Below are 23,099 nucleotides of genomic sequence, written 5' to 3'. Positions count from 1 at the left end.
CTTAATATCAGGGAGGTGAGATACAGATCAGTCCTGTGTGGAATAGTGATGTGTTCACAGCATCTCGGAGAGAAAGAAGAGTATATGGACTATGCTATCTTCTGTCTGCTGTATTGTTGGACTTTTATCCTGTTACTGAACTGCATTTGTGTTCTGGACTATTTTATCCTTTGTGTGGTGGATCGTATATGGACTTTTCGTATTTTTGCCTAAATAAAGGTCTTGGTATTGTTCACTCTTCACTGGCTCTGTTGATTGTACGGTACCGGAGAAGGACCCCGTGACAACTGGTGGCAAGCAGTGGGATCAACAGAGCGTAACCTAATGGAGAACCACCCACAGAGTGAGTACTGAAATTGGACTGTATCCAGTTTACAGGAGAGAGCCAGAGACCTGGGCCTGAACTTCCAGGGACTGACTAAATAGGCCTTAATTAACCTACTGGTGGGTGCCAGCCCGGCCACCTCCTCCCATATGTCTGAAGGACGAGCACTGGAGATGAGAACCCCCACCGCAAAAAGCCAGAGGGTGGTGTGGTAAGAAGAAGAGATGGCGGTTCTGGGCTCAGGCGTCTCTCAGGAGTACACGGAGGAGGCTGCCCTCCGGGCACAGCGGAAACAAGAAGCAATGGAGCTTGAAATAGGGAGTAACGCACTGTGGAATGTAAACCCAACGATTCGGGAGCCTGTACGGATCACCTGGACAGAGTTTAAGCCATTTGATGAGGCTTCCAGGGATGCGGAGGGGTTCTTCAAGGACTTTGAGTAGCAGTGTGCTGTGATGGAGGTGCTCCACTCTGGCTGGATACGTTTGTTAGTGGGACTCCTGAACGGTAGCATGGCGGAGGCTTACTGAACCATTGACTCACTGCGGAATAGGGATTATAACATTGTAAAGCAGACTATCCTGGATTACCATGCTATCACCCCAGACTCATATAGGGCCAAGTTCCGAGACCTCCCATGCACTACGGGGGGATCTTTTAGGATGTATGCACATAAGATGTCTCAGGCATGTTGGAGATGGCTGGATGCAGAAAACGCGTTTACTGTGGAAGATGTTATACAGGCGTTCCTTATAGAATAATTTATTTTGCAAGTGCCCCGCAGAGGTACGGGAATGGGTCCGGGAGTGCTCTCTGTGTACCGTGGATAGAGCTGCTGCCCTGGCCGATGAAGCCCTTACTATCCGACCGCAATGGAGGAGGCTTCTGGACAATGAACCACGGCCTTCTCCCGCACCCCGTCCCCCTCAGATTATATCTGCCCTTCCACCTAGTCACAAGCCGATGACAATCACGCCTCACAATCCAGTGCCCCAACAGTTTCGAAAACGACCTGGGGGTATCACAGAGAGGAGATGTTATGGGTGTGGGCAAACTGGACATTTGCAGTCTGGCTGTCCCTCAAGGATTCGGAGTGAGCCCCACGCAGCCCCACTGCGTCCAGTACATCTTGTGCACTCCATCCTGCCTGAGGAAGAGCTACGTCCACCCCCAACAGAATGGACCACCGACCACAGCACCATAGATACCCCTCCTGGAGGGAACGAACTCCGGCCTTTGTCCATCAGAAATACAGAGCAACGGCATTGCCACCTGCAGGATGTCGTAATTGATGGATACAAAGTGTCGGGATTTAGAGACACGGGGGCATTCCTTACTATCGCTGAACCCCGTGTGGTTTGATCCAAGGCAATTCACCAGGGCCCGGGAATTCCCATTGTCCTGGCGAGGGGTGTCCGCAAATATATACAGCGAGCTTTGGTATGTTTGGATTATGGTCTTGGAGAAAAACTGTGTTGGATTGGAGTTATGGGAGGACTTCCTGCAGATATCCTCCTTGGAAATGACATTGGGGAGTTGCAAAGTCATTTTGTGGGAGCAGAAGGTCTGTGGCCTCTCACTCTTCTGAAAGAACAATTGGAGGGAGATATCGCAGATACCGGTCATCAGCACAAATGTCTGTGATAGGGGCTTGTGCTTTTGGCCTGAGGAGGGAGGGAAAGGTGTCAAAAAGTTTCTTGGGGTTGTTGGATAGTGAGATCAGGGTGGTGTAGTAGGTCTGTTTGGCAAGATGAAGGGCAGAATTATAGGTTTTTAACACAAATTTGAAGTGGATGAAGTCTTCTGGTGTGCAAGTTTTCCTCCATAAGCGTTCAGCACTCCTAGAGCATCGCTGGAGAAATTGAGTTTGCGATGTGAGCCAGTGCTGTTTCACTCTGTATTTGGAGGTTCTGAATGTGAGGGCTCTACTTGGTCCAGGGTGCTTCTGAGAGTGTCATTGTATTGGTGTACAGCCAGATCAGGACAGGAAAAAGAGGAGATTGGGGACAGTGATGTGTGTAGGGAGTCTGAAAGTGTATGAGGGTTAATGGCTTGTAGATTTCTGACTGAATGCCGTTAGGGTATTCACCAGGTGCCACTGCAGAGCAGTGCCCAAAAATGCAGCAGCTGACCAGCAGGTCAAAGGCATTAATATGAGGCACAAAGGGCGAACAGAGGATTGGTTAGACAGTTTGAGGATGGACAGATAGCACAGGTTCAAAATACAGGGCCAAGATCACCAGGAGTGAAGAGATCAGACTAAACGAGTAAGCAAGCCGGGTCAGTAACAGGTGAGTCAAAACAAAAATACACCTAGATAGTGAACTAGGGGCGAACTGCAGCTAGAACCTAAGTTCAGGCAAGGAGTGGAAGGAGGAGCTGCAAAATATATCCACTGCTGGCAGGGTATAGGTCAGGGAAGAAAAACTCTGCAGAACACAGTGGTCTGGCCGTGCCTCTCAATAGCTGGGTCGAGACTTACTAGCAACAGGAGGATGTAGCAGTGCTGGAAGTGTTTGCTCGAGGCAACTCAACTGGATGGTCTGACACTGGGAGAAGCAGAGCGAGGCACGTAGTGAGTAGGATGGCATTTACAAACCATGCGAGTCACCAGCAAGACAAGCATTATTATAAAGATAGGGCATTTTGCTACCATACACCAAGCATTTCATATGATAGATTACAGAGTGGTCTGTAATGAGCTGATCTGGATGCATCAACAGATGGTTTTCTGTAATGTTATAATGATGATTTTTGAGGGAATAGCGTCACTTCTGCAATTAGCAGGATGAAGAGAGGAGCCTACTTATCTGATAGGGTCAATGTCTGAAAGTGGAAGATTGAGAGGGAATGGAATTTATGTTAACTGGGTTGTCTGGTTCTTTAATATTGATGGCTTATCGTTAGGATAAGTTATCAATACTTGATGGGTGGAGAATGGCAACCGGCACCCATGCCAATCAGCTGTTCCTGGTGCCAGCCTGAAGTGATCATTTGTGGAGCTACACCAAACAGCTTTGTCACCTGTATAGTGGCTGTGGTCAGGTGCATCCGGCTGACACAGGTAACAGGTGATCGGCAGGCATGAAGGGTGTCACACTCCCACTGGTCTGGTGTTGATGATCTATCCTTAGGCCATCAGTATTAAAGTACATGGCAACCCCCTTTAATAGGGTATTTCAAAATAATTTCCTCCCAGATATTATCAATTTTCTCTTCAAAATAATTGAAATCTAATGATTTGAAATTTATTTAATTCCGTTGAAGGGTCTGCTGGGGTTAGATGGGACTGATAACACAAGCCTAAAGGTACCTTCACACTCAACGATATCGCTAGCGATCCGTGACGTTGCAACGTCCTGGATAGCGATATCGTTGAGTTTGACAGGCAGCAGCGATCAGGATCCTGCTGTGCCATCGTTGGTCGGTGCAGAAAGTCCAGAACTTTATTTCGTCGCTGGACCTCCTGCAGACATCGCTGAATCGGCGTGTGTGACGCCGATTCAGCGATGTCTTCACTGGTAACCAGGGTAAACATCGGGTTACTAAGCGCAGGGCCGCGCTTAGTAACCCGATGTTTACCCTTGTTACCAGCGTAAACGTAAAAAAACAAACAAACACTACATACTTACCTTCCGCTGTCTGTCCTCCGGTGCTGTGCTTCTCTGCACTGGCTGTGAGCGCCGGCCAGCCGGAAAGCAGAGCACAGCGGTGACGTCACTGCTGTGCTTTCCGGCCGGCGCTCACAGTCAGTGCAGAGAAGCACAGCGCCAGAGGACAGACAGCGGAAGGAAAATATGTAGTGTTTTTTTTTTACGTTCACGCTGGTAACCAGGGTAAACATCGGGTTACTAAGCGCGGCCCTGCGCTTAGTAACCCGATGTTTACCCTGGTTACCAGGGGAACGGCATCGTTGGTCGCTCGAGAGCTGTCTGTGTGACAGCTCTCCAGCGACCAAACAGCGACGCTGCAGCGATCGGGATCGTTGTCTGGATCGCTGCAGCGTCGCTAAATGTGACGGTACCTTAATTTACACCCAAAGATTTCCTATTTTCCCTATAACTGTGTTTAAATCTTGTAGACAATACCTGGGAATCCTTCTCACCTTTGCTCTTTGTTTTTGGAAACAAATTGTTCCCACCTGGAATGAAGGATCCTAAATATATGCACTGGGCTAGGGTTGGTCATTTCAAAGGGGCAGATTTTAGGATTGTTGTGGGATGAAATAGCTTGTCAGAATTGAGAGTAGTCTTGGATTTTATTAGACTAGTAAGAAATCCAATCCAGATTACTACTATTCTGTAATCCCAGGGATTTTATAATATTTGTAAACTCCATTGTACAGCTCAGAGTCTAAACAACCCATTACATTTTTGGAGGAAATAAAAAAAAAGATCTTGCTTGGCTCCTGTCAAAATAATTTCTATGTTCTTTGATTACTTAAAAAATATAATGTTGTGGAGAATGTAACAGATCTCTGTGTACGTTTCAATTTTATTCATAAAACTTTCCTTTTTGTACTTTTCTGTGTACAGGCCATTTTTGTGTTAGTGTATCAAGTGGCTAAGAAAAGCATAGCAAAACCGAACTAATTTTTCCACAAGTTGCTGTTGTTTTGTGCTGTTATTGACCATGTGTTTTTATAGGCAAAACACATTTCACCATAGTGATCACTATCACAACTCACACTAATATTACTACCAGTGACATTATACACAGGAGTTCTGTACATTGTATAAGTGCATATAGTACAGGTAAATTCAGTGACTTATCGGTAATGCATCCAAATGAAGTAATTTACTTTTGCTTTTCTTCTTCATCTGGCAAAGACCGCTATGACTTCTACCAGGACTCGCCTCTGCAGAAAGTAACACATGGATAACTGTAGCTGATCACTTATAGAATACCCTCCTCACTTTTTTCCCCACTTCTACACTGCACCAGGTTAAAGGGAATCTGTCACCCCCCTGAGGCGTTTGTAACTAAAAGAGCCACCTTGTGAAGCACAAAGGCTGCATTCTGACAAGGTGGCTCTTTTAATTATGCTCCCTGCACACGCTGAAATAAACGTTTATAAAATGTGCCCCCTCATACCCTGAAATCGCCACGGAGGCTGGTCTTTCCTTCCTAATCCAGACACCTTCCAGTCGTCACTCTGGGCCTGTGGGCGCCAGCGCCTCTTGCTTCATTATCGTCCCCAGCGCCTGCGCTGTAAGTACGAAGGGCAGAGCAACTGCTCATGCCCGAAAAAAATCTTTATGCGCATGCGCCAGGGATGATATTGAAGCTAGAGGCAGCACCCGGTGCGCACAGGCCCGAAGTGACGGCTGAGAGGCGTCTGCATTAGGAAGGAAAGACCTGCCTCCCTGTCGATTTCAGGGTATGAGGGGCGCATTTTATAAACGTTTAATTCAGCGTCTGCAGGGAGCATAACTAAAAGAGCCACCTTGTCAGAAGGCAGCATTTGTGCTGCACAAGGTGGCTCTTTTAGTTACAAACGCCTGAGGGGGGTGACAGGCTCCCTTTAAGAAGAAAAGTGCAACCCTAGTGCCCTGCAAAGTACAAGTACCTCTTTTGTTCATCCTATAATAACAGAATCCACAAAAGTAAAATACATTACAGTCGTAAAGCTTTCCTTTGTGACCCCCTTATAATGGAAGTGCCCCTACTGTAGCCCCCAAACAGTAATAATGCATGTGTCCCCTTTTGTAGCCCCTTTGGAATACTAAAATTCCTCTTTATGCCCCTATTTAGTAGTAATGTCCATCTTTGTGTTCAAATGCAACTGTAATGCCCCCTCCTCAGTGGCAACAATTCAGTAGAAATGTTCACTATATCTTCCGCTGTACAGTAATAGCGTCCACCTTTTATGTCTCGATATATACAGCTCTGGCAAAAATTAAGAGACCACCACATCATGGGCAGCCCAATTTCCAGACTTGAACCCATTGAAAACTTCTGGAATGTAGTCAAGAGGATGATGGATAGTCACAAGCCATCAAACAAAGAACTGCTTAAATTTTTAGAAGCAGTGTGAAAGACTGGTGGAAAGCATGCCAAGACGCATGAAAGCTGTGACTAAAAATCATGGTTATTCCACAAAATATTGATTTCTGAACTCTTTCTGAGTTAAAACATTAGTATTGTTTCTGAATGATTATGAACTTGTTTTCTTTGCATTATTTGAGGTCTGAAAGCACTGTTTTTTATGTAATTTTGACCATTTCTCCTTTTCAGAAAAAAATATATAGTATTGCTTGGAAATTCGTAGACATGTTGTCAGGAGTTTATAGAATAAAAGAAAAAATTAAATTTTACTCAAAAATATACCTATAAAGAGAAAAATCAGACAAACTGAACATTTTGCAGTGGTCTTTTAATTTTTGCCAGAGCTGTAGTTTGAACATCCTATATTGTGGCTCCATAATTTAATATGAAATAATAGTGTCACCTATTATGGCCCCAATAGAGTAATAATGCCCCCAGTTTGACCCATACATTATAATGTCCCTCAATTAGCCCTATACAGTAATTATGTACCCCACTTACTACCATAAACTAATAATGTATGTTCCTCATTCTGTCCCCCATAGAGTAACTACTGTATGTCTCCCATCTGGTAATTATGTCACCTGTCCTGGAGCTTTTATTTAATAATGTTTCCTATATTGGCCCCTTTGTTCAATAATGCCAGCCATCCAGGCCCCTTCCTGTAATAATGTCCCATGTCCTTTCTTAATGTCTCTCGTCCTGGCCGTAATGTTTATTATTGTCCTCTGACCAGGCAGTATTTTTCCAACACATTAAAAAAAGTTAATTTTTCTTTCTTGCTCCTCCCATGGCGAGTGCCGTCCTCTTCTCCATTGCTAGCTGATGGAAGTGGGTTGGTGCATAGTATTTGTTATAACCCATCCACAATTGTTACACCCCTGTAAAAGTCCAACATATCAAAATATAGAGCTGATTCATACAGGTGTTTTTGCCAGATTCTGTGTACCTATATTGACATTTCCCATCCTTCAAATTCATGAAAAGTTTCACCACTTTATTAGTGTTGTTAACCCCTTCATGACCCAGCCTATTTTGACCTTAAAGACCTTGCCGTTTTTTGCAATTCTGACCAGTGTCCCTTTATGAGGTAATAACTCAGGAACGCTTCAACGGATCCTAGCGGTTCTGAGATTGTTTTTTCGTGACATATTGGGCTTCATGTTAGTGGTAAATTTAGGTCGATAATTTTTGCGTTTATTTGTGAAAAAATAGAAATTTGGCGAAAATTTCGCAATTTTCAAATTGTGAATTTTTATTCTGTTAAAAGAGAGAGTTATGTGTCACAAAATAGTTAAAAAATAACATTTCCCACATGTCTACTTTACATCAGCACAATTTTGGAAACAAAATTTTTTTTGCTAGGAAGTTATAAGGGTTAAAATTTGACCAGCGATTCCTCATTTTTACAACGAAATTTACAGAACCATTTTTTTTAGGGACCACCTCACATTTGAAGTCAGTTTCAGGGGTCTATATAGCTGAAAATACCCAAAAGTTACACCATTCTAAAAACTGCACCCCTCAAGGTGCTCAAAACCAGACTCAAAACGTTTATTAACCCTTCAGGTGCTTCACAGCAGCAGAAGCAACATGGAAGGAAAAAATAAACATTTAACTTTTTAGTCACAAAAATGATCTATTAGCAACAATTTTTTTATTTTCCCAAGGGTAAAAACAGAAACTGGACCCTAAAAGTTATTGTACAATTTGTCCTGAGTTCGCCTATACCCCATATGTGGGAGGGAACCACTGTTTGGGCGCACGACAGGGCTCGGAAGGGAAGGAGCGCCATTTGAAATTTTTTAATGAAAAATTGGCTCCAATCTTTAGCGGACACCATGTCGCGTTTGGAGAGCCCCTGTGTGCCTAAACATTGGAGCTCCCCCACAAGTGACCCCATTTTGGAAATGCATAGTGAGTACTTTGAACCCCCAGGTGCTTCACAAATTGATCCGTAAAAATGAAAAAGTACTTTTTTTCACGAAAAATTTCTTTTAGCCTTTTTCATTTTCACATGGGCAACAGGATAAAATGAATCCTAAAATGTGTTGGGCAATTTCTCCTGAGTACACCGATACCTCATATGTGGTCACAAACCACTGTTTGTGCACACGGCAAAGCTTGGAAGGGAAGGAGCGCCATTTGACTTTTGAATGAAAAATTAGCTCCAATCGTTAGCGGACACCATGCCACGTTTGGAGAGCCCCTGTGTACCTAAAGATTGGAACTCCCCCACAAGTGACCCCATTTTAGAACCTAGACCCCCAAGGAACTTATCTAGATGCATAGTGAGCACTTTGAACCCCCTGGTGCTTCACAAATTGATCCGTAATAATGAAAAAGTACTTTTTTTTCACAAAAAAATTATTTTAGCCACAATTTGTTCATTTCCACATGGGCAGCAGGATAAAATGGATCCTAAAATTTATTGGACAATTTCTCCTGAGTACACTGATACCTCACATGTGGGGGTAAACCACTGTTTGGGCATACGGCAGGGCTCGGAAGGGAAGGAGCGCCATTTGACATTTTGAATGAAAAATTAGCTCCAATCGTTAGCGGACACCATGTCGCGTTTGGAGAGCTCCTGTGTGCCTAAACATTGGAGCTCCCCCACATGGGACCCCATTTTGGAAATTAGACCTCCCATGGAACTAATCTAGATGTGCGGTAACCACTTTAAACCCCCAAGTGCTTCACAGAAGTTTATAACACAGAGCCGGGAAAATAAAAAATCATTTTTCTTTTCTCAAAAATTATTTTTTAGCCTGCAATTTTTTATTTTCACAAGAGTAACAGGAGAAATTGGACCCCAAAAGTTGTTGTTCAGTTTGTCCTGAGTACGCTGATACCCCATATGTGAGGCGGAACCACTGTTTGGGCACACGTCGCGGCTCGGAAGGGAAGCAGTGATATTTTGAAATGCAGACTTTGATGGAATGGTCTGCGGGCATCATGTTACGTTTGCAGAGCCCCTGATGTGCCTAAACAGTAGAAACCCCCCACAAGTGACCCTATTTTGGAAACTAGACCCCCCAAGGACCTTATCTAGATGTGTGGTGAGCACTTTGAACCCCCAAGTGCTTAACAGAAGTTTATGTATAGGAAAAATCAGCCGCACTCAAATGGTTGAAAGTTCAGCAAACTGTGTAGTTTCTTTATTAACACAAACAATAAACATCACCAGGTGCTTTTTTAGAAGTAAATGGGTGGCGGACTATTCAATTCGGGTAACGTTTCGACCCCAGCGGGTCTTTATCAAAACCTCACTTATGCCAAAGAGGTAGAGGAGAGGAGAAAGAGCCGAGTTCCCATAGGGCAGCTCTGGTGGAGTTGTGTGGAAGCGCGTCCGCCTGGTGGGTGATGTGGATTAACAGAAGTTTATAACGCAGAGCCGTGAAAATAAAAAATCATTTTTCTTTCCTCAAAAATTATGTTTTAGCAAGCAATTTTTTATTTTCACAAAGATAACAGGAGAAATTGGACCCCAATAGTTGCTGCACAGTTTGTCCTGAGTATGCTGGTGCCCCATAAGTGGGGGTAAACCACTGTTTGGGCACACGTCGGGGCTCGGAAGGGAAGTAGTGACGTTTTGAAATGCAGACTTTGATGGAATGGTCTGCAGGTATCACGTTGCATTTGCAGAGCCCCTGATGTGCCTAAACAGTAGAAACCCCCCCACAAGTGACTCCATTTGGAAACTAGACCCCCAAGGAACTTATCTAGATATGTGGTGAGCACTTTGAACCCCCAAGTGCTTCACAGAAGTTTACAACGCAGAGCTGTGAAAATAAAAAAACATTTTTCTTTCCTCAAAAATGTTTTAGTAAGCAATTTTTTATTTTCACAAGGGTAACAGGAGAAGTGGACCCCAATATTTGTTGCCCAGTTTGTCCTGTGTACGCCGATACCCCATATGAGGGGGTAAACCACTGTTTGGGCGCACGTCAGGGCTCGGAAGGGAGGGAGCACCATTTGACATTTTGAACGCAAGATTGGCTGGAATCAATGGTGGCGCCATGTTGCATTTGGAGACCCCTGATGTGCCTAAACAGTGGAAACCTCTCAATTCTAACTCCAACACTAACCCCAACACACCCCTAACCCTAATCCCAACTGTAGCCATAACCCTAATCACAACCCTAACCCCAACACACCCCTATCCACAATCCTAACCGCAACATACCAGTAACCCTAAATCCCAACCCTAACCACAACTTTAACCCCAACACACCCCTAACCCTAACCACAAGCCTAATCTTAACCCTATTTCCAACCCTAGACCTAATTCCAACCCTAACCCTAAGGCTATGTGCCCACGTTGCGGATTCATGAGATTTTTCGGCACCATTTTTGAAAAATCCGCAGGTAAAAGGCACTGTTTTTTTACCTGCGGATTTACCGTGGATTTCCAGTGTTTTTTGTGTGGATTTCACCTGCGGATTCCTATTGGGGAACAGGTGTAAAACGCACAATGAATTGGCATGCTGCGGAAAATACAACACAGCGTTTCCGCGCTGTATTTTCCGCACCATGGGCACAGCGGATTTGGTTTTCCATAGGTTTACATGGTACTGCTATGAATCCGCAGCGGCCAATCCGCTGCGGATCCGCAGCCAAATCCGCACTGTGTGCACATAGCCGAATTCTAACCCTAACCCTAGTTCTAACCCTAACCCTAGTTCTAACCCTAACCCTAGTTCTAACCCTAACCCTCTTGGAAAAAAAAATATATATTTTATTTTATTATTGTCCCTACCTATGGGGGTGATAAAGTGGGGGGGCTTTATTTACTATTTTTTTTTATTTTGATCACTGTGATATAACCTATCACAGTGATCAAAATGTACCTGGAACAAATCTGCCGGCCGGCAGATTCGGCGGGCGTACTGCGCATGCGCCCGCCATTTTGGAAGATGGCGGCACCCATGGAGGAGACTGACGGACACCGGGAGACTCGGTAAGTATGAGGGGGGGAGAACGGAGCACAGGGGGAGCGGACAGGAGGACGGGGTGCAGACAGGATGACGGAGGGGAGCGGAGCACAGGACAGAGGACTGGGGAGATCGGTGGCGGGGGCAGATCAGGGTTCCCAGCCATGGCCGATGCAGTTTTTTCTTTCAGGCACAATCCGGCCGTTTCAGGCACAATCCGGCGAAAAACTCACTCTCTCTCTCTCGCTATCTCCTGACTATGATTCCTGCTTATCCTCCCAAATATACTGCTGCTCTGTTACCAACCTCTGGCGATCCCCTGACTACACTACCTGCTGGTGCTGCCCCTAGTGGCTGCAAATTCAGTACTCCAACTTGGGTCAGTCCATACCACATGGGCTGACGTATCATTGGTACAACCTGTGCAGCCCCTTTTCTACTTCAAGTGCAATTTTGCATTTTTAGGAGCTTTTGGACTGCAAAATGCCCATATATTGTTCTTGCACAGGGACCCTTTTCTGTCTGTGTCTGCCAGTGTATCAAGATATCACTTTATTCAGCTTTCTATAACCTATATCTACGTACAGTATAGATGATTTAGGAAGGTTAATCCCACTGACAGATTCCCTGTAAATGGGTAGTCTGGAAGATATCCATTATCCATAGCGATGCTGAAGTTGGTTTCTTATTTGGCAATTTCTTTTTTTCTGTTTTTAAAGGTTTAAAAATAAAAAAATTCAAAAATAAAAAACAATGCAGCGAGGTGCCCTGATGTGAATACGCTTAAAAACAGCTACAAAAGTCATAAAACTGGCATAAAAATGTGCATTAAAGTGGGCACTGAAGGGCATTACTGAAAGCGTTACTTAACTTTGGGCGATCTCACACCACCATTACATACATAGTGATGCCCTGCATCAAATTCAGGTCACTCTAGCCTGGCTCAAATGGGATCTTGGCATGCGAAATGGCATCAAAGTGGGCAAACAGCCAATTTTAACAGATTTGAATAAATAACTAGTGTTTTTAAGGGGTTAACCCCTTAAGCCCCGAGGGTGGTTTGTACGTTAATGACCGGGTCAATTTTTACAATTCTGACCACTGTCACTTTATGAGGTTATAACTCTGGAACGCTGTTGTGAATTCTGTGGTCACAAGTGGTATTGCAGTCTCTGGGCGTCCTCCCTCAGGTGTTTTGGTGAGCTCGTTGGCTGCCTTGCTATTTAGCTCCACCTGAGTCTGTCTTCCTTGCTCCTTGTCAATGTTCCAGTGTTGGATCTGAGCTACTGCATCTTTCCTTGGGCCTGCTGCTCTGCTAGATAAGTGCTTCTAGTTTGTTTTCTGTTTTTTCTGTCCAGCTTGTTATTATCTTTTGCTGGAAGCTCTGAGAAGCAAAGGGGTGCACCGCCGTGCTGTTAGTTCGGCACGGTGGGTCTTTTTTGCCCCTTTGCGTGGTTTTCGTTTTAGGGTTTTTTGTAGACTGCATAGTTCTCTTTGCTATCCTCGCTCTGTCTAGAATATCGGGCCTCACTTTGCTGAATCTATTTCATTCCTACGTTTGTCTTTTCATCTTGCTAACAGTCATTATATGTGGGGGCTGCCTATTCCTTTGGGGTATTTCTCTGAGGTAAGTCAGGCTTGTATTTCTATCTTCAGGCTAGTCAGCTCCTCAGGCAGTGCCGAGTTGCATAGGTAGTGATAGGCGCAATCCACTGCTGCTTCCAGTTGTGTGAGGACAGTTCAGGTACTGCAGTCTACAGAGATTCCACGTCTCAGAGCTCGTCCTATTGTTTTGGGTTTTTGCCAGATCTCTGTATGTGCGCTGATTACTGCACGCTGTGTTGCCTGATTGCCAGCCATAACAGTACAAGGAGCCAATTCAATGATTTCCAATAGAGGGAAAAAAGAAATCCTGACATCATTTTTTTTTCTTAGCTCTGTCTTCAGTCTTTTTTTTCCCCTAGACATTAGAGTGCTTCAGGACACAGCTGTGGACATGGATATTCAGGCTCTGTGCTCCTCAATGGATAATCTCGTTGTAAATGTACAAAAGATTCAAGATACTATTTATCAGAAATCGATGCTAGAACCAAGAATTCCGATTCCTGATTTGTTTTTTGGTGACAGAACTAAGTTCCTGAGCTTCAGAAATAATTGTAAGCTATTTTTGGCCTTGAAACCTCATTCTTCTGGTAATCCTATTCAACAGGTTTTGATTATTATTTCTTTTTTGCGCGGCGACCCACAGGACTGGGCGTTTTCTCTTGCACCAGGAGATTCTGCATTGAGTAATATTGATGCATTTTTCCAGGCGCTGGGATTGCTTTACGATGAGCCTAATTCAGTGGATCAAGCTGAGAAAAATCTGCTGGCTTTATGCCAGGGTCAGGATGATGTAGAACTATATTGTCAGAAATTTAGAAAATGGTCAGTACTCACTCTGTGGAATGAATCTGCACTAGCGGCTTTGTTCAGAAAGGGTCTCTCTGAAGCTCTTAAGGATGTAATGGTGGGATTTCCTATGCCTGCTGGTTTGAATGAGTCTATGTCCTTGGCCATTCAGATCGGTCGTCGCTTGCGCGAGCGTAAATCTGTGCACCATCTGGCGGTATTGTCTGAGAGTAAGCCTGAGCCTATGCAGTGCAACAGGACTATGACTAAAGTAGAACGGCACGAACACAGACGTCTGAACAGACTGTGTTTCTATTGTGGTGATTCTACTCATGCTATTTCTAATTGTCCTAAACGCACTAGGCGGTTCGATAGCTCTGCCGTTATTGGTACTGTACAGTCCAAATTCCTTTTGTCCATTACCTTAATGTGCTCTTTGTCATCATATTCTGTCATGGCGTTTGTGGATTCAGGCGCTGCCCTGAATCTGATGGATTTGGATTATGCTAAACGTTGTGGATTTTTCTTGGAGCCTTTGCGGTGTCCTATTCCGTTGAGAGGAATTGATGCTACACCTCTGGCCAAGAATAAGCCTCAGTACTGGGCCCAGCTGACCATGTGCATGGCTCCTGCACATCAGGAAGTTATTCGCTTTTTGGTACTGCATAATTTGCATGATGTGGTCGTGTTGGGGTTGCCATGGCTACAAACCCATAATCCAGTATTGGATTGGAACTCTATGTCGGTAACCAGCTGGGGTTGTCAGGGAGTACATGGTGATGTTCCATTTTTGTCTATTTCGTCATCCATTCCTTCTGACATCCCAGAGTTCTTGTCGGACTTTCAGGATGTATTTGAAGAGTCCAAGTCTGATGCCCTTCCTCCGCATAGGAATTGTGATTGTGCTATCGATTTGATTCCTGGTAGTAAATTCCCTAAGGGTCGTTTATTTAATTTGTCCGTACCTGAACACACCGCTATGCGCAGTTATGTGAAGGAGTCCCTGGAGAAGGGACATATTCGCCCATCGTCGTCACCATTGGGAGCAGGGTTCTTTTTTGTAGCCAAGAAGGATGGTTCGCTAAGACCGTGTATTGATTACCGCCTTCTTAATAAGATCACTGTTAAGTTTCAGTATCCCTTGCCATTGATTTCTGACTTGTTTGCTCGGATTAAGGGGGCTAGTTGGTTTACTAAGATTGATCTTCGTGGTGCGTATAATCTGGTGAGAATCAGGCAGGGAGATGAATGGAAAACGGCATTTAATACGCCCGAGGGTCATTTTGAGTATCTGGTGATGCCGTTCGGACTTGCCAATGCTCCATCTGTTTTTCAGTCTTTTATGCATGACATTTTTCGTGAGTATCTGGATAAATTCTTGATTGTTTACTTGGATGACATTTTGATCTTCTCAGATGATTGGGAGTCTCATGTAAAGCAAGTCAGAATGGTTTTCCAGGTACTGCGTGCTAATTCCTTGTTTGTGAAGGGATCAAAGTGTCTCTTCGGTGTGCAGAAAGTTTCATTTTTGGGGTTCATCTTTTCCCCTTCTACTATCGAGATGGATCCGGTTAAGGTTCAGGCCATCCAGGATTGGACTCAGCCGACATCTCTAAAAAGTTTGCAGAAATTCCTGGGCTTTGCTAATTTTTATCGTCGCTTCATCTGTAATTTTTCTAGCATTGCCAGACCATTGACCGATTTGACCAAGAAGGGTGCTGATTTGGTTAATTGGTCTTCTGCTGCCGTGGAAGCTTTTCAGGAGTTGAAGCGTCGTTTTTGCTGTGCCCCTGTGTTGTGTCAACCTGATGTTTCTCTTCCGTTCCAGGTCGAGGTTGATGCTTCTGAGATTGGTGCAGGGGCGGTTTTGTCACAGAGAGGTTCTGGTTGCTCAGTGTTCAAACCATGTGCTTTCTTTTCCAGGAAATTTTCTGCTGCTGAGCGTAATTATGATGTGGGCAACCGAGAGTTGCTGGCCATGAAGTGGGCATTCGAGGAGTGGCGTCATTGGCTTGAGGGTGCTAAGCATCGCGTGGTGGTTTTGACTGATCATAAGAACCTTACTTATCTTGAGTCTGCCAAGCGCTTGAATCCTAGACAGGCCCGTTGGTCGTTATTTTTTGCTCGTTTTGATTTTGTGATTTCATACCTTCCGGGCTCTAAAAATGTGAAGGCGGATGCTCTGTCTAGGAGTTTTGTGCCCGACTCTCCGGGGTTATCTGAGCCGGCGAGTATCCTCAAGGAAGGAGTCATTGTGTCTGCCATCTCCCCTGATTTGCGGAGAGTGTTGCAGAAATTTCAGGCTAATAAACCTGATCGTTGTCCGGCCGAGAAACTGTTCGTCCCTGATAGGTGGACTAGTAAAGTTATCTCTGAACTTCATTGTTCGGTGCTGGCCGGTCATCCAGGAATCTTTGGTACCAGGGAGTTGGTTGCTAGATCCTTTTGGTGGCCGTCTCTGTCGCGGGATGTGCGTGCTTTTGTGCAGTCCTGTGGAATTTGTGCTAGGGCTAAGCCCTGCTGTTCACGTGCCAGTGGGTTGCTTTTGCCCTTGCCGGTCCCGAAGAGGCCTTGGACACATATTTCGATGGATTTCATTTCTGACCTTCCCGTTTCTCAAAAGATGTCTGTCATTTGGGTGGTCTGTGATCGCTTTTCTAAAATGGTCCATCTGGTGCCCTTGGTTAAATTGCCTTCCTCCTCTGATTTGGTGCCTTTGTTCTTCCAGCATGTGGTTCGTTTACATGGCATTCCTGAGAATATTGTTTCTGACAGAGGTTCCCAGTTTGTCTCAAGGTTCTGGCGAGCCTTTTGTGGTAGGATGGGCATTGACCTATCTTTTTCCTCGGCCTTCCATCCTCAGACTAATGGCCAGACCGAACGAACCAATCAGACCTTGGAAACATATCTGAGATGTTTTGTTTCCGCTGACCAGGATGATTGGGTGTCATTTTTGCCGTTGGCTGAGTTCGCCCTTAATAATCGGGCCAGCTCGGCTACCTTGGTCTCTCCATTTTTCTGCAATTCTGGGTTCCATCCTCGTTTCTCTTCAGGACAGGTTGAGTCTTCGGACTGTCCTGGTGTGGATTATGTGGTGGACAGGTTGCAGCAGATCTGGACTCAGGTAGTGGACAATTTGACCTTGTCCCAGGAGAAGGCTCAGCTTTTCGCTAATCGCAGACGCCGTGTGGGACCCCGACTTCGTGTTGGGGATCTGGTTTGGTTATCTTCTCGTCATATACCTATGAAGGTTTCCTCTCCTAAATTTAAACCTCGTTTTATTGGTCCGTATAGGATTTCTGAGATTCTCAATCCGGTGTCTTTTCGTCTGACCCTCCCAGACTCCTTTTCCATACATAATGTATTCCATAGGTCGTTGTTGAGGAGATACGTGGCACCTATGGTTCCATCTGTGGAGCCTCCTGCCCCTGTTTTGGTGGAGGGGGAATTGGAGTATATTGTGGAGAAGATTTTGGATTCTCGTGTCTCTAGACGGAAACTCCAGTATCTGGTCAAATGGAAGGGTTATGCTCAGGAAGATAATTCCTGGGTTTTTGCCTCTGATGTCCATGCCCCAGATCTTGTTCGTGCCTTTCATGTGGCTCATCCTGGTCGGCCTGGGGGTTCTGGTGAGGGTTCGGTGACCCCTCCTCAAGGGGGGGGTACTGTTGTGAATTCTGTGGTCACAAGTGGTATTGCAGTCTCTGGGCGTCCTCCCTCAGGTGTTTTGGTGAGCTCGTTGGCTGCCTTGCTATTTAGCTCCACCTGAGTCTGTCTTCCTTGCTCCTTGTCAATGTTCCAGTGTTGGATCTGAGCTACTGCATCTTTCCTTGGGCCTGCTGCTCTGCTAGATAAGTGCTTCTAGTTTGTTTTCTGTTTTTTCTGTCCAGCTTGTTATTATCTTTTGCTGGAAGCTCTGAGAAGCAAAGGGGTGCACCGCCGTGCTGTTAGTTCGGCACGGTGGGTCTTTTTTGCCCCTTTGCGTGGTTTTCGTTTTAGGGTTTTTTGTAGACTGCATAGTTCTCTTTGCTATCCTCGCTCTGTCTAGAATATCGGGCCTCACTTTGCTGAATCTATTTCATTCCTACGTTTGTCTTTTCATCTTGCTAACAGTCATTATATGTGGGGGCTGCCTATTCCTTTGGGGTATTTCTCTGAGGTAAGTCAGGCTTGTATTTCTATCTTCAGGCTAGTCAGCTCCTCAGGCAGTGCCGAGTTGCATAGGTAGTGATAGGCGCAATCCACTGCTGCTTCCAGTTGTGTGAGGACAGTTCAGGTACTGCAGTCTACAGAGATTCCACGTCTCAGAGCTCGTCCTATTGTTTTGGGTTTTTGCCAGATCTCTGTATGTGCGCTGATTACTGCACGCTGTGTTGCCTGATTGCCAGCCATAACAGAACGCTTCAACAGATCCCAGTGATTCTGACATTGTTTTCTCGAGACCTTTGCATCCAATAACATCGTTTACAACATCTCGTCACAGATCTTCTCCCCAGCTGACATGACACTTTTAGAAAAAGGCCTCACATTCTGTCCGGTTCCTCACTTCGATTCGTTTCAGGTTGACCAAGAGCTACACCGTTTTTTTAGGACAATAAGACTAAAAGCTCACTTCGCTAATCGCCCATATGAACCAGTAGCTGAACCTCCAGATACTTCTTTTTCTCTGAAGTCTCTTGGCCTTAGAGTTGGTAGTACCTTCCAACCACCACGATTCTACCATCCTGTTGAGACTTTTATTTCGTTAGTTCAAAAAGATGTTACTTCGATCCTGGATTCCATCGATAAGGGTCACATGAAGGTCAGGAACAATTTATCTCAAGAGGAGTATAGATCTCTCCATGAGATCAAGAATAATAAAAACCTAGTAATTAAGCCCGCTGATAAAGGGGGAGCAATAGTGGTGCTAGACAAGTCTTATTACATGGAGGAGATACGGACACAATTGAGAGATATTACGACATATACTCCTATACCCTATAATCCAACCTTTGAAATAGCCAAAGAAATTAAATTAATTGTTACCCATTATCAGGAGTTGGGTACTATTGACTCTAAGTTGGGCGACTTTCTTATTAATAGACATCCGGTCACACCGGTTTTTTATACGCTCCCCAAGGTGCATAAAAATTTATGGAAACCTCCCGGTAGACCCATAGTCGCATCCACTAATTCTCTACTATCCCCTTTGGCTATCACATTGGAAAAAATCTTATCTCCAATTGTACCAAATATGAAATCCTTTTTAAAGGACACAGCTCATTTCCTTAGATTATTAAGAGATCTAGGCCCTCTGCCCCCTCAATCAGTTTTGGTCACCATGGATGTGACAAGTTTATACACCAGTATTAGGCATCAACAAGGCATCAAGGCAGTCATGAAATATCTACAAGAGCATACGACCTTCACTACGGATAAATTGTCTTTCTGTCATGATTTACTTGGACTGGTACTAACCAAAAACTTTTTCCTTTTTGAAGACCAATATTATATGCAGCAGAAGGGGACCGCGATGGGATCTAACGTCGCGCCCCCTTACGCCAACATATTTATGGACTTTTTTGAGAACACTTTTGTTTACTGTCATCCTTTATTTACATGTCATGTGTTCTTTTGGCAGCGCTATATAGACGACGTGTTCCTTATTTGGACGGGCGATATGGGGACACTATTGGACTTTCATAATGATTTGAATTTATGTACACCGAACATTGCATTTTCTATCCAATATGACTGCAACTCAATTAATTTTTTGGACACTTTGGTACTGATTAAAGCAGGTGGGTTGGTTGAGACTGACCTGTACGTTAAACCCACGGACAAAAATAGTCTGCTTTTATACACGAGCAGCCACCCCTGCCACGTTAAGAGGGCTTTACCTAAATCCCAACATGAAAGGATCAGGAGGATAGTCTCTAATCCACTCGTTCGTTCCCATAGACATCGTGAGATGGATTTTAAATTTCGGGATAGGGGTTACCCCCCATCGATCTCTGGGGTATCAGAGAGTACTGAAACACCAGCACGTGATAAGCATAATACGTCCAGGATAGCTTTCGTGAATATGTTTCACCCTTTTAAGCGGCCTATACATCAAAGTATATTTAAACACTGGAGTATTTTACAGACCTCATATCCCGATATCCCCGAATTTAACATACGGCCGTTAATTTGTAACAAAAGATCTGACAATCTTAGAAACCACCTTGTTAGAGCGGATGTTGGTTCAGCAACGGTCACACCACGTCAGCGAACTCTTTGTACTCCGCATAATGGGACATTCCCCTGCCTAGGCTGTCGCCAGTGCTCCAATGTCATAAAGGGTGACTCCTTTGTCCATCCACGGACAAGACGCAGGTTTCAAATTAAAGGTCATTTTACATGTGACTCTACATATGTGGTGTACCTTATTAAATGTCCATGCGGTCTCGGATATGTTGGTGAGACTACCCAACATATCCGGGACCGCATTTCCCAGCACAAGTCTACCATTAGGTGTTCACGTACCCTGTTACCTATCCCCGCCCATTTTTTGGAACGTAGACATACTATCGCACAATTGCGCTATCAGGTCATTGATCACGTTCCTCTATCGAGGAGGGGTGGTGATAGAATCAAAAAACTCAAAGCTCGTGAATCTTATTGGATTCACAAGCTGCAGACACTTTCTCCCCTAGGTCTCAATAGGGATTACAAGATTATCTATTAATATTTGTTGTGCCACCAGGTATCCATTTTTGCATTTCATCCTTTGGATTGCCAGCTTTTCCTTCCCTTTCTGGATTCCATTGTCCGGAGGTCTGTCTTCCCTCCTCCTATTTTACTTTGAGTCACTGTTATCATCATTAGTATTATTTATTATTCGTTATTTCCCCCCTTTCCCTCTTTTTTCTTCTTCCTTGTTCCTTCCCTTCCTGGCCTCTGGTTTGTTTATTTATTTTGTTTTTTGTCTTAATGTGCCCTGCTTGGTATTTACTTTGTTTCTCTTTTCAGGTCGGCTCCGATTTGCGCTAATTGCACATGCGCCGAGCATACTCATCGCTCGGCTAGCTCTGTCTTCTATCGGCGCTCTACTCACTCCCGGCGCCTGCGCACTCTGGACACTGACCTCCTGGGCACCCGGAAGTCCTTTCTTCTCCCTCACTTACTGCGGGAAGCGGGTACTTATAAGCGCGGTTGAGCGCTCTCCTCCTCACCGCACTATGGACCTTGCACTGCTGGACTCCTGTCACGGGTAATGTTTTCTCATTGTTCCTGTTCTTTTTCTTTTGCCCGTTATGCTTGCCGCTACCTGTTCTTAGCCGTTCCGGCGCTGTGTCTCCTGTATGTGGCACTTGCTTATTTATACTTATACGGGCTCTATGTATCTTAGCCTCTGGCCAGGTTTTTACTCATTTATCTCTTACTCTCCTATTCATATGTCTCCTTTTATTTGTATATATATATATATATGCACACATGTTTGGGAGTGTGAATTTGTGTGTGTGTGTGTGAGTGCGTGTATTAGTGTATATGTGTTTGTGTATGTGTATGTGTGTGAGTGTGTGTGTGAGTATGTGTGTGAGTATATGTGTGAGTGTGAGTGTGTGTGTGTGAGTGTGTGTGTGTGTTAGTGTGTGTGAGTGTGTGTGTGTGAGTGTGTGAGAGTGTGTGTGTGCGCGAGAGTGCATGTGTGTATGTATGTATGTGTGGCAGTGTGTATGAGGGTATTAGTATATGTGTGTGTGTATATGTATATATGTGAGTGAGTGTGAGTGTGAGTGCTAGTGTGTCTGTTTGAATGTGGGTACATATATATGTATATTTGTTATCTTGTCCTATCGAGTTTCTTTCCACAGTGATCCTCTGTTTTCTTTCCTTTTGATTTTGTTTTCTTATCTTCTTTTTTTTTTCTTTTTTTCCCTTATTTCCTCCCTTTTTTTCCTGTGTTTGATTTAGGATGTTTTTCCTGTTTGACCAGTGTATTTGTTGTCTTTTGGTTCCGCCTTTGCATTTGAATATAGACATATAATCTCATATCCGCAAGGGGCGTTTCAAAGGGACTTCATGTTTTGAGGTTCTGTGTTGTTTTGTTTTATTTCATTACTGTTTTACTACCTTATTGTTTTGTTTTTCTATCTTATTTTGTCACCTTCTTGGTGTTATATGTATTTTAATGCATTCACTTTTGTTATCATTACAGATTCATATACAGGTTTTCTTGAAAAAGGCTTACAGGCCGAAACGTTGAAATAATTACCTGTGAATTGATGCATAGCATTGTTTTCTTCATCTCACTACGTATGCGGTGTTATATATTTTTCCTCAAACGGATTTAACGTTATTTGAAACATCGTTATTTGGAACGTCATTTACCACGTGATGGGAATTTCCTAATAAACTCACATGTAAATTACATTGACTTCAATTGTGTGCCGGAGTTTTTCTGTCGATTGTTTTCTCGAGACATATTGTACTTCATGATAGTGGTAAAATTTCTTTGATATTACCTGCGTTTATTTGTGAAAAAAAAAACGGAAATTTGGCGAAAATTTTGCAATTTTCCAACTTTGAATTTTTATGCCCTTAAATCACAGAGATATGTCACACAAAATACTTAATAAGTAACATTTCCCACATGTCTACTTTACATCAGCACAATTTTGGAAACCAATTTTTTTTTTTGTTAGGGAGTTATAAGGGTTAAAATTTGACCAGCGATTTCTCATTATTACAACACCATTTTTTTTAGGGACCACGTCACATTTGAAGTCATTTTGAGGGGTCTATATGATAGAAAATACCCAAGTGTGACACCATTCTAAGAACTGCACCCCTCAAGGTGCTCAAAACCACATTCAAGAAGTTTATTAACCCTTCAGGTGTTTCACAGGAATTTTTGGGAATGTTTAAAAAAATGAACATTTAATTTTTTTTCACAAAAAATTTACTTCGGCTCCAATTTGTTTTATTTTACCAAGGGTAACAGGAGAAAATGGACCCCAAAAGTTGTTGTACAATTTGTCCTGAGTACGCTGATACCCCATATCTGTGGGTAAACCACTGTTTGGGTGCATGGCAGAGCTCGAAAGGGAAGGAGCGCCGTTTGACTTTTCAATGCAAAATTGGCTGTAATTGAGATGGGACACCATGTTGCGTTGGGGAGCCCCTGATGTGCCTAAACATTGAAACCCCCCAAAAGTGACACCATTTTGGAAAGTAGACCCCTTAAGGAATTTATCTAGATGTGTGGTGAGCACTTTGATCTACCAAGTGCTTCACAGAAGTTTATAATGTAGAGCCGTAAAAATAAAAAATAATATTTTTTCACAAAAATGAACTTTTTGCCCCCAATTTTTTATTTCCCCAAGGTTACCAGAAGAAATTGTACCCCAAAAGTTGTTGTCCAATTTGTCCTG

This window comes from Ranitomeya imitator, chromosome 2, assembly GCF_032444005.1.
Source record: "Ranitomeya imitator isolate aRanImi1 chromosome 2, aRanImi1.pri, whole genome shotgun sequence".
Taxonomy (NCBI): Eukaryota; Metazoa; Chordata; class Amphibia; order Anura; family Dendrobatidae; genus Ranitomeya; species Ranitomeya imitator.
This window is presented reverse-complemented; position numbering follows the sequence as displayed.